Source organism: Hevea brasiliensis, chromosome 3, assembly GCF_030052815.1.
Source record: "Hevea brasiliensis isolate MT/VB/25A 57/8 chromosome 3, ASM3005281v1, whole genome shotgun sequence".
In the NCBI taxonomy this organism is placed as follows: Eukaryota; Viridiplantae; Streptophyta; class Magnoliopsida; order Malpighiales; family Euphorbiaceae; genus Hevea; species Hevea brasiliensis.
In genome coordinates this window covers 118,207,857-118,216,369 of record NC_079495.1, presented here as the reverse complement: position 1 = coordinate 118,216,369, position 8,513 = coordinate 118,207,857, and the positions used below count along the sequence as shown (strand labels likewise).

General features: G+C 33.4%; 1 non-coding gene across 1 annotated transcript; it reads right to left on the bottom strand.

Moving 5' to 3' along the window:
* Positions 1–1,480: 1,480 nt before the first annotated feature.
* LOC131179024 (small nucleolar RNA R71) lies at positions 1,481–1,587 on the bottom strand. The gene has a single exon (XR_009148031.1). It is a non-coding gene; the product is annotated as a small nucleolar RNA R71 (small nucleolar RNA).
* Between the last annotated feature and the right edge of the window lie 6,926 nt (positions 1,588–8,513).

The window sequence follows — 8,513 nt, the reverse complement described above, 5'->3', positions numbered from 1 at the left end:
TTTCTGTCAATCTCTCTTGTAAATACCAACATGAGTAAGTAAACTCTTTGGATTTCAGAGTTGGAAAATATGTTTTAGATTAATTTGTGGATCTGGAATGGTTATTTCCATATTTTATATAAATATGAGTTTTGATTCTTTCCTTGTGTGCTTGAGTTACTTGACTAATGTTGGTAACCATTGGGTAATGTGTTAATCTTTGATTAAAGGACCAAAAGGTGAAGATCATTGATAGATAATCAAGAATTGGAACTTAAAATTACCTAGATTTAGAAATAAACTAGGGTTTTAAGAGGAATTAATGATTGGTTACAAAACTTAATGGGTTTTAAAGTAATCAAATATCGTACGAAAATATGTTTGGTTATTTTAGAACACACTTTGGTTTACTTGAAAAAGATATCAAAGGAATTTAGAATCAATCACCTTCAAACTCTATTTTCCTTAAAATTGGAATACCCAAGACAAATCCCAATTAATTTATGCATAAACCCCCAACTCTGGAATCATCTTTATCATAATTAGACTTTGATTTAAATTACCCATTATTAATTTAGTTCAATTGCATCTAGATTTAGAATTTATTTGCTTGCTCTTTACCCATTCCAATTAGATTCATCAATTTACTTTGCTCATTTACATTTACCATTTATTCATCAATCATTAGCCCAAATAATCGCTTCATTCATAGTTTGGTACTCAAACATCAAATCCTCATGGGAACGATACTCGACTTATCACTCTATTACTTGGTACGACCCGTATACTTGCGGACATACACATCAAGTTTTTGGCACCGTTGTTAGAGATTTGATATTGAATGATTGTTTGTTTGGTTAATTTTGGTATTTTATTTTTATTTTATTTTTAATTTTTTTTGCGATTTTACTTTGAGAATTTATTTATTTTGTTTTTCAGGTACTTTTATTTTATGAGAAGGACAAAAAGTGAATAAATCAATTTATTCATTGATCCAGAAATAGAAAAGACAGCAAGAGCTTTAAGAGCAGAAGCTAAGAGGAGAAAAGTTGAATTTAAAGCTCAACAACAATGAGAAAGAGCACAAGAGTAAGTGCAAGAGCAACTACAAGAAGAGATGGCCAACAACAATAACAACCGTTCTGTGAAGGATTACGCCTATCCAAACATTGGGGATTTCATGCCAAGTATCATAAGACCAAGAGTAAAAGCTAATAATTTTGAACTGAAGCCTGCACTGTGTCAGATGGTACAATAATCACAATTTGGGGGAAGTCCAAGTGAAAGTCCACATGTTCATCTAGCACACTTTCTTGAGATTAGTGATATGTTGAAGATAAATGGAGTTTCTGATGATGCAATTCGACTCAAATTATTTCATTTTTCTTTGAAGGACCGAGCTACAGAGTGGTTACATTCTTTGCCACCGGGTTCTATCACAATATGGGATGAACTTTCTCAAGCATTTTTAGCTCAATATTTTCCACCAAGCAAGACAGCTAAGCTAAGAAATGAGCTGACTTCTTTCAAACCTAGAGAAGATGAGAGCTTGTATGAAGCATGGGAGAGGTACAAGGATTTGCAAAGGAGATGTCCACACCATGGGATTCCTAAGTGGATGCTTGTTCAATACTTTTACAATGGAGTTTCACCAGCTATTAGAAGTACAATTGATGCATCTTCTAGAGGTTATCTTATGGAGAAATCTGAAGACGAAGCTTTTTCTGCTTTAGATAAAATTGCTTATAACAACTACTAGTGGAGTTGTGAGAGGAATGAGATCAAGAAACCAGCTGGTATGTTTGAGCTTGATGCCATGAATATGATTAATGCTAAGTTTGATGCTTTGACAAGGAAGATGGACAAGCTAAGCATGAAAGCAGACTCTTCAGTTGGAGGTTCAAGTAATTCAATAGATGTTGGAGCTGCCAATGTTAAGTGTGCAACTGAATTTCCTGCATTTGATCAAGACTTTTCAAGTGAGTAAGTGGATTATGTGGGGAACTATAATAAAAGACCAGGTGGTAATCCATTTTCTGTAACTTATGATCCAGCATGGAGAAACCACCTTAATTTCTCTTGGGGAGGTAGACAAGGACAACACTAGAATTTTCAGCAATCTTCTGGGTATCAACAACATCAGAATTTTTAGCAGAATAGAGGTCCTCCTCCTGGAATTCCTAAACCTCAAAATGGACTTGCTACACCACAACCACAATAACTTCCGCCACAATAAGCACAACAAGACAAAATAGCTAGATTGGAAGCCATGATTGAGACTCTACTAGTAAGTCATCAAAGTCAACAAGAAATGATTTCTCAATTAGCATCTTAAGTGGATCAAATGGCAACACATAACAAGATATTAGAGAATCAAATAGCTCAACAAGCTAGCTCTTCAAATAGTAAAGCTTTTGGGAAGCTTCCTAGCCAACCTAAAAATACAAGGGAGCAATATAATGCAGTTACTTTTAGAAGTGGAAAGGTAATGGGGGAAGAATAGGAAATTGAAGTAAAGTTAAAAGAAAAGAAAGATGAGTGTGAGAGTGAATCCACTTCAACTAAAGCTAAAGCTAGTAAGGAAGCAAATGAAGAGAAAGAAGATACAAAGGAAATAGAAGAGAAATATGTGCCTCCTGCACCATACAAGCCACCATTGCCCTTTCCTCAGAGGTTTTAGAAAGCAAAAATAGATAAGCAGTTTGGGAAATTCCTTGAAGTTTTGAAGGAGTTGTATATCAACATTCCATTCACAGATGTCATTTCTCAAATGCCTTCTTATGCTAAGTTTTTGAAGGAGATTCTATCAAATAAAAGAAGGTTGGAAGATTATGAAACCATTGCACTTATTGAGGAGTGCAGTGCTATATTGCAGAACAAGCTCCCACCTAAGCTGAAAGATCCTAAAAGTTTTTCCATACCATGTCACGTTGGAGAAACAAGTATTGAGAGAGCATTATGTGACTTGGGGGCTAATGTTAGCTAGATGCCACTTTCCATATGTGAGAAGTTGAAGGTTGGAGATCTAAAGCCCACAACTATTTCTTTACAGTTAGCTGACAGATCTATAAAGTATCCAGTTGGGATTTTAGAGAATGCGCCATTTAAAGTTGGGAAGTTTTTCATTCCTGTGGATTTTTTTGTACTAGAGATGGAGGAGGATGTAAGAATACCCATCATGCTTGGAAGGCCATTTTAGCCACTGCAGGAGCTAATATAGATGTAAAGAATGGAAAATTAAAGTTGACGGTGGAGGAAGAGGAAATAGAGTTTAATTTATTCCAACATTCCAAGGAACCAGCTGTGATGAATTCTTGTTATAGGGTAGATGTTATAGAGCATGATGCTGAAACTGAAGTTACTAAGCTAGAGGAAAATCAAGCTATTCTTGTAACACCCCTATTTGTATAGCCTGGTATATTTCACTGTTCCGGTGACCAGAGTCAGTCCGGACAATTAAGGGGATTAGAACCATACTTAAGACAACTAGAGAAGCCATAAACACAAATAATTAGTAATTGCCAATTAGTTAAGTATAAGTAAGAAAAACAGAACATAAGAAGTTAAACGAGCCGAAAGTCACAGCGATGGGTGACCTTCTCGGGAATGATCATGAAGTCATTTTAAACTCAAATTTCAACCGTAAAAGTGACGTTGCGGTCCTTAGGACCCTTATGAACACAAAGTGGAAAAGAAAATCATGAAAAGAACTGTTAAGCCGTTAAATAATTAGGTCGTGAGCCGAAGAAATATGGAATTAATTGCAAACCGGTTGAACCCGAGAGGCAATTTGGTCAATTGACCGAGAGCGACTCGACCTAATCACAAATAAAATCGAAGAAAAGAAAACTTCGGGATCGAGAATTAAATTAAAGAACTAATAGAAAAAAAAAGAGAAAAATGAAAAAGTTAAAAAGTTGTAGGAAGATGACATCATGCATGATATCATGCATGATGCCATAAGTCATATAATTAATAAATTAATTAAATGAAATTTTGGGGTCTTCCATAAGACAAAATAAAGAAAAGAAAAGAAAAAAAAAAGTAAAAAGCCTCATCTTCCTCACCATTTACGTTTCTCTCTCCCTCTCCATTGTTAAACCTCCATGGAAGCTTATTCTCAAGCTTCATACACCTTAATCTAACCATAAATTCCCCTAAAGTCCTTAAGTAAAATTTACCCCTAGACCTAGATAAGCACTTTGGGAGTAAGAAGGAAAAGAAAACTTGGAGAATTGAAGAACTAGGGAATCTACAAATTGAGGTAAGTGCAACTTCAAGTTAAATTCTTATTGAACTTATGAATTTAAGTTTATGTGTGATGAAATTGCATTAGAAATAAAGGAAACCATGCTTAAATAAGGAAAGAGAGAATGTGGCAGCCATCGAACCTTAAGGTTTTGATGGTTTTTAGTTAGGTTAAACATGAAATATTGGTGAATAGATGATATATATGTGAATTGTATAATTAGATTACATGAATTGTGAAGATTGGACAAACTTAGGGTTTTGGATTTAGGGTTTAAAGACCAAAAATGTGAAAAACTTGTAAATGGTGTCTTTGACCTAATGTGAAGTGAAAAATGGTCATTTGTGACCTAATTAAGTGTGTTAGAAGTGTTTGAATCAAAGTCAAATTCGGATTGGGCATACACTATGACCAAAAGTCAACTTTGAGGAACCAAAAATGGAATTTTACAAGTCCAATGGATATGGGACCAATTGGGGATGAAAATAGGCACTAAATGACACAATTTTCATTTAGGAAGCCTGCCCAAAAAGTGACTAAAACCTAGTGAACAAAGTGGCCGAAGTCGGAAAATCGCAGGCTGCCACTGCACAAACAGACCAAATGAACAGTGTTCATTCATTTGGTCATAACTCGAGCTAGACAGGTCAAATTGACCTGAAATTTTACCAGTGATTAGATGAGATATAGACCTAAAACTTTCATAAAAAACATAAACCCAAATTATGCCATTAACCCATTCAAATTATTGAGCAAAGTTGAGTTACTGAACCTGCAAAACTACAGAATTGCCATTTGAGCAGTAATGTTTGAATGGCTATAACTCTCTCTAGAAAACTCCGATTTAGGTGATTCTTAAACCGATGCAAACCTAAGACATAGTAGAACATTTCATATGAAGAAAGTTAGACCAAATTATGGACTTAACTTGATCAAATTACTGAACGAAGTTGGATCAAAAATCTGCCAGAACCAAAATTGCAGCATGAACAGTGCACGTAAACAGTAATTGTATTTTGGCTATAACTTGAGCTACAAAACTTAGATTGAGGTGATCTAAAAATGAGAATAAACTTAAGACAATAAGGAACATTTTCTATGAAGAAAGTTTTGTCAAATTCCAACAGTAGATTGACCAATGGAACAGTGCAACTAGGAGCACCAAAACTGAAATTTTGACAATTTGGCCAAAAGGATTTAAGTTTTGAGAAAATGACCAAAACCAACAAATTTAATGACCAAAATATGGTATGTGGGGGAAGTTGGAGTTCCCATACCTATTAAGCCTTAAAAAGTCAATAATTTGACTTGAATAGTGTAGTGAATAGTAACCCAAAACACAAAATTTCAAGAACGTCGAATTTAGCACGTTAGAGCTAGGTAAAAGTGAAGTTAAATTTATTTTTGGATTTATGCTAAGTTATAGAACTGAAACACTGTGAAATTGTGTGTTTCAGTGGAAAGGTATACCGGGACAGAACCCAAGGAGTCGAGTCGAGGCCAACAGGCGACTCGTTTGAGGTTTGTGCACAACTAACTCTTTTGTTATTTTTCAATTCCAAATTGATTTGAAATAAACTTATTGTATGATTTATGATTTTTGTTGTGTTGAGAATTTTAACTTATTGAATGAAATTGTATAATTTGAATATAAATTTTCTTATGCATTTAAGGATTTATTGCATTGTTTTGAGGATTGTAAATTTTAAGTTTGATGTGTTGCCAACCTTGAGCATGAATTTATGATGATTAAATATGTTAATGATTTGTAAATACTTTGTAAATAGAAATTTTTTTGAATATGATTTGAAACCACAGTTGACATGACAAAATATGTTGTGAATTCTCATTAGCTTGTCTAGTGAGATAACTCCTCCACTTGATGGGGCGAGTTTCTTCCTCTCTAGCTTGCCAGTTGGGGAATGATGAGAATGAGTACTCATATATACTAGCTAGTCTTTGTTTCTCCCTTTTAGCCTCGGTTATTGGGAGAATGTGAAATGTCGTGGTGTACAACACGACATCTATGTGAATTTTGGGTCATGGGTTCGACTGTGTGTATTGTTGGCAACGCCCTTTAAACTATGCATGATTTGATAAATTGTGATTGAAATAAATAATTTGTCAGTGATTCAAAAATTTTTGTATTGTTTCGGAATTTAAAAGAAATGTAAATAAATAGTTACTATTTGATCAAAATGTTATTCAAATGAATAATTTGCATGAATGAAAATGTTGATTTCTGAAGGTCATGGATTTTGAAGAATTTAGAAATTTTAAAATTCTATTTGTTATGAATTGTCAAACATAAATTGTATTAAGTTTTAAATTATTAGTTTGTGCACCACTGAGTTCACCACTCAGCGATAGCTTTGTATGCTGTCGCAGATATAGAGACTAGAGGAGCAGCAGATTGAGCTGCTGAGGACAGGGGAGTTACCTGCTAGAAGTTATCGGGTATAATTTATACCCTGACTGTAAATATTTATTTTGATGTATGTATTGCACGTAATTGTATGGACTTGTAAAATCGGTCTTGAGCAGTTTGTACAAAGTTTGTATAAAGTTGTAATAAATTTAGTTTGAATTTTCTTAATGTAAATTTCTAGTATGATGAATATAAATTGTTTTGTCTCTAATGAAATATGAGTGGAACTATTTTATTTAATTTGAATGAAATGTATTGCTAGTATTTTGATGATCATTGGATAGTGGATTTGAAATTTGAAAGTTGATAAATGTGTTGAGAAATTGATTGAGATTGAGTATGAAATTGAAGCAGTTGTTGAGAAAAATTTTTAGAAGTGCTTTTTACAGGTATTTGAAGAACTGTTTTCTCAAAATACAGAGGGAACTCTGTCAAAATTTTTATAAAATTTGCGTAAAAATAAAATGGGCCAAAACTATTAACTAGTTTTAAATTTTAACTAAGTGTTTTAAATACTTATTAGAAATGTTCACCACTTATCAAAAATAAGAAAATTGTTTTAAAATCCCTTGTAGGGTACTTAATGAGTTATCGGTAGGTGAAATGCGGTAGTTCATTAGGTATTCTACGGGATCATGTTATGCCTTGCAGAGGGATAAGGTGTGATAATTCTAATGCAATGTAATTAGCATAAAGTGAGAAAGAAAAAGTCAGTTTCACCATCTCATTTGATTAAAAATGAAGCTCCGAAAGTTAAGCTCAGGCCTCCATCTAAAGCACTCAAAAGAGGAGATTCATCTAAAGTTTGTAAGAATATTCTTCAAGATATGGTTGGGATTCTGAACAAAGCAATAGGTATTTTCACAAATAATGGGAAAAAGTTAAAGTACAAATTCATTTCAGCACCTATTGTGAAGGGAAGTAACATTTTCCAATTCCAACCACCGTGAGCTTTGAAAAAAAAAGGGGTTAAGCTAAAGACTTAAAACAAGCACTTCTTGGGAGGCAACCTAAGCATATCTTTTTATAGTTTATTAATTTTGCATTTGATTTCATTTTAGTTTTTACCCTCATTAAACTTAAGGGTGACATTTGTTTACCTTTTATAGGTCATTCATGAAGATTGGGCAAATTGAAACTTGTAGCGAAAAGGGAAAGAATTGAGAGGAAGCAAGTATAAAGCAAATTTCTGTATTTATCTAGTCCCTGTGAACAGTAACACTTTTAAACTTGTGTTAACTTGCTAACATAGAAAATCTATTTCATAACACATGTTTAAAGTTGTGTCTTGTGTAAATTTTGTAAAAAGCAACTTGAAGAAGGATCAATTTTGATATTTAGGACTGATGTGAGCATTATTGAAGTGCAAAAATAGTGTTTGTTGAGTTTTACCTTTTAGTGTATATATAAGTTTTATAGTTTGTTAGAATTTGCATAATTTTGTTTAAGTTACTATTTATGTTACTGTTCATGCTACTGTTCATGTTGCTTAAGAAGTCAATTTCTATGTCTTTTCTGCAATTTTTGAGTGCTTAGAATTTGTCTCAAATGCTGCTGAAAATGTGTTTTGGGTATAAGCTTAGGAATAAAACCATTTCATTAAGTTTGCAAGGGTAATCTACAATTTGTACCTAATTTGAGTTATTTGTTTTTCAATTCTCACATGCTTATATCATGCTTGATAAGTTTTTGAGAGATGATGAGCTTAAATTCTTCAATTTTTTGGTGTTTATGTGTATTTGATAATTACTGAGGGTCATGATAGCATTTCATAGCATTTGGACTATTTTTGGTAAGTAAATCACAGTTTTTCCCAAAACCTGCCAAAATTTGCTGATGATGTTGTTTACCCTAAGT